We start from the raw sequence: 5,000 nt of genomic DNA on the forward strand, positions 1-5,000 counted from the left end.
TGCATATAAATACACAAAAATAGAAAAACACATTTGGCAGACACAACAGCAAGCCTGCTTCTTTGTTTCCACACTTTAAAATTTAGAAATGTTATAAAATTATTTGATTAATGTCCGAGACTCACTGGAAAAAAAGTGTTTTAGCGACATATATGGATATAAATACACAAAAATAGAAAAACACATTTGACAGACACAACAGCAAAACGTATCTTTATATAAACACCATTATATCTACGTGTATGTACTTGATAAAACTAGTGATCATATATGAAAATTCGATATAATTCATTTCTACATAACAGTGTCTGTTAAACAAAAAGATACTCGTGACGTTCCTGTTGTTTGTACCTTCTGTGAAAGATTTCCTATTCGCTCAAATTGACTTTCATGTGAAAACCGTTTACGAAGAACCGCGTGGTATTTTGAACCCGGCGTTCTCTGCGGCGTTATCATCGGGTGTTCATGAAATGTGACTTGGTTTACTGTGATATTTGGTGTGATTTTCTTTATTTGTCTTTACGTCTAAATGTACATTCTTCACCTAACCATGTTTAGTGTTCGATGTCGGTGGCTCCGGCAGTTAGACATCGCGAGTTGCCAGTTACGGCTTTTGACGTTGGAAGCATTTTCTCTCTCTAAAAAAAAGACAAAGAAAAGAAAAGAAAAAAAAATAGATATGACTATCTTCAAAAAAACATTACTTCCTCGCACATAAGGCAAACAGATATCGCATACAATATAAAAAGACCTAAATCATAACAAAACAGAATCAAAAACAAATCACACCATGACATAAAAAAAAAATCCGTAAGCTGCTACCCTCGCCGTAACCGGTGACGTCAGAGGTCGAGAGGGAGAGGCGCGTTGCATGCGTTCTCCCTCGGACCTTGACCCCGCCACGCTGTCCTGTCGCCTCCTGTACAGTTAGATCGATTATGTTCGTGTAAACAAATACTTTTGCTCGAAGAAACCTTCACTTGAGGCGATTGTTACTATGCCGTGTGCGTTAGCTTTTTTATGTGTATGTGATTATGTACTCATGCATCCTGTACAGTGTATTTAGTGTACATAGAAAAACACACACGTCTGTATGTATGTGTATTGTATGTATACATAAATACATTTACATATATATGATTATGTATATATATGTATATAATATATAAATTAATTTATATATATATATATATATATATATATATATATATATATATATATATATATAAAATGCATATACATAATATAATATATATATATACACACACACACACGCATATATATATATATATATATATATATATATATATATATATATATATATATATATATATTTTTTTTTTTTTTTTTTTTATATACATACACACACCCGCATAAATAGATAAATAAAATATATATATATATATATATATATATATATATATATATATATATATACAATATGCAGAACACAACACACACACACACACACACACACACATACACACACACACACACACACACACACACACACACATATATATATATATATATATATATATATATATATATATATATATATATATATATGCGGTGTATGTGTACTGAATATAATATATATATATTATCATATAATTATGATATATATATATATATATATACATATATCATATATATAACAACAATCACACAACCACACACACTACCACACGCACACACATACACCACACACATATATATATATATATATATATATATATATATATATATGTATAAGTATATATATATTATATATTGTATGATACATAATATACGTGTGTGCGTGCGTGTGTTGTGTATATAAATGATTTATGTATATATATAAGATCAGACGCATGCAATACAGAATAGTTTATATTAATATTAGATATTATATATATAGATATATTTGTGTGTGTGGTGTTGTGTGGTGTGTGTGTGTGTGTATGTGTCAGCGAGTGAGTGTGTGTGTGTGTGAGCGAGTGAGTGTGTGTGTGTGTGGTGTGAGCGAGTGAGTGTGTGTGTGTGTGTGTGTGTGTGTGTGTGTGGTGGGGTGTGTGGTTGTGGAGTGTCGTTGTGTGGTGTGTAGTGTTAGTAGTGTGTATTGTGTGAGAGAGAGAGAGTATATGAATGGAAGCACATACACAAACACACGCATTTGTGTGTTTATGTATAATAATAATAATAATATATATATATATATATATATATATATAACATAATACATGCAAATATTATAGTATATATATAGAAATATATATATAATATATCAGTAATAGATATCCTATATACATTATAAAAATAATAGTACAGCACACACACCAGCATACACTATGTTGCGTCAGTTAATACTACAAAAAATTAGAAATACGTACAGTAGATGGAATGCCTGAACAGTTGAATACACCAAATGCAAGTTGTGCACAACTCTAGTTTATTCTCATGGTATGGCAGCAATATACAAAATGCAATGCTCTTGATAGCAGCTAAAGGGGAGAAATAAAACTCATGTTTTCTTACTCCACGATTTTGCTTATAATCAAGCTGATCGTAACTACCATTTGAATCTCGTTCGCTGATTTCCGGATAATTTGTTGTTTGTCGAGGTTCTAATACGACTGAGAATTGATTTTACAATACCTTGTTATTTCACGATTTGAAGACTAAAATAAATCTAATTGGCCTTTGTTCTCTTGCAGAAGACGTTGGCAATTGATGTTTTTGCAAGACATCGGTTTCGACCTTGACCAGCACTGCATTCAATATTTGTTTTACCCAGTGTTACACAGCTGCCCCTTGCAACACGCGATGCACGATAACTCTGGTTTGAGATTAGCTGATTAATCGATTGATAACACTGAAGCTGTCATTCAATCATAATTTGAATACTCTTTGTTTTTCACTCTAAGGAAAGAAGTTTTATATAATAGCGCGTTTTGTCTGCTCTCCGCATTCATTGCTCAGTATCTGGAATAATGGCATTAGTGGTGGTAAAACAGTTTATATGTAATTTTGAGTGCTATTCTATTTACCTATTATTGCAATGATAATGATATAGGTATTATGATACTAATCGTTAATGATGATAATGGTGATGATAAAGATAGTGATGATAATAGTAACAATGATAGTAATGTAATAGCTATAACAGTAATAAGGATAATGCTAATGACAATAAAATTAACAATAATACTGCAATGATGATGATAATGATAACGACAACAACAATGATAATGATAAAAATGATGATGATGATACTGAGTGATGGTAAAAATCATTATATCATAATAATAATTATTATTATCATAGCAATAATGATGATTGTGACATTGATAATAGTCAAAGATATACTTACATTCATCATGATAAAAGTAATTATGACAGTAGTTGGGATAGAATTATGATATTAATGTTAGTGATGATCATGAGTGACGATGGATTTTAGTGATGATAATACGTACCCCTACTAACACTTATAATAGTATCCATAATTGTGTTAATGAAAATAATACCGTTAATCGTAACAGTGACAGTAATAAGTAAAATAATGATGATAATAATAACAAAATCAATAACGGTGACAACAAAAGCAGCAAGAAATAACCATAATTATTTCAAATAAGAAGCGTCAGACAGGTCATTTGGTAAGAGCCTGGTCGTGAAATTGTAAGATGATAGGTCAGGAGGTCAGACAGTTCCCATGAGTCCGCCCAGTCTCACAGCGACAAATGTAAAGACATGGTATGATAAAGGTGTCGCAGGTTTTCTTGGGTTACCCCTATTTTGCGACTCGTTTTCTATGAAAGAGGAAAGTTTAAGATTTAAATATGTCAGATAATATTTGTTGCTTAGGAATATACTTTAGGAAGAAGAAGAAAGTTATTCTAAAACTGTCTGTAACTTGATTTTATAGAGTAAGTTACGAAATAAAATGATAATGTATAAAGTTACGATGATAGATAAAAAAACTACAATAACAAAATGATTAAAATTGTCATGAATAAATGATATCAAGATCCTCAATAGCTAAAGGTCAAAGGTTAACGATAATAAGGTCAAGATTTAGCAATGAAAACAAGATGTGATCATGAGAGCAGCGTTGCCATCGGCGTGTCTGGGTCTGGGTATAATACTCAGCCCGAGGTATGGTTGTTAATAATAAAAGGTATTACTTTTTATAATACCAAGATGTTAAGATAATTAGAAGGAAGGTAAAGTGCGGATATTTACTGGAATTAAAAAGAAAGAGAGAAAAACAAACTCTGATTTATCATTAGATTTAACTTATTAGCGGTCTTATAACTATTTTGTTTACAGAATCAGATTTATATAAAGAAGTGTGGCGAAAAAAAAGTGTATTTTATTGGTTATTAATGTTTTTTTTTCAATTAACGAATTCAAACTTGGGTAAAGAATGTAGATGGTGAATATAATTCTCATTTACTCATTCATATGATCTATAGAGTAAGTTTTTTTCATTCATTCATATACTTTTTTTTCGTGTATAAGGTTTCTTTGTGCATGATTTTGGGTGTAGTCATGCTGTCTGTGCGTGGGAGAACAAGATGAGGTCATGAGATAACAGACTGGTCATGCATAGTGGTTAGTGAATTCACTATATAGTTAAAGAGGTAACTAATGCCGGCAACAGAAATAAGGAGATTAGATGCTGATGGTTTAATGGTAATGAATAAATATTGACATTCATTTTGATGAATGCATGCACGCGCGCACACACACACACATACACACGCACACACAAACACACACACACACACACATGCACGCACAAACACACACACACACACACAAACACATACACACACAAACACACGCACACACACACACACACACACACACACACACACACACACACACACACACACACACACACACACACACACACGTAAGATCTCTCTCTCTCTCTCTCTCTCTCTCTCTCTCTCTCTCTCTCTCTCTCTCTCTCTCTCTTTCTCTCTCTCTCTTGCTCTTCTTTTACCGTG

This window comes from Penaeus monodon, chromosome 7 (genome assembly GCF_015228065.2).
Source record: "Penaeus monodon isolate SGIC_2016 chromosome 7, NSTDA_Pmon_1, whole genome shotgun sequence".
Taxonomy (NCBI): Eukaryota; Metazoa; Arthropoda; class Malacostraca; order Decapoda; family Penaeidae; genus Penaeus; species Penaeus monodon.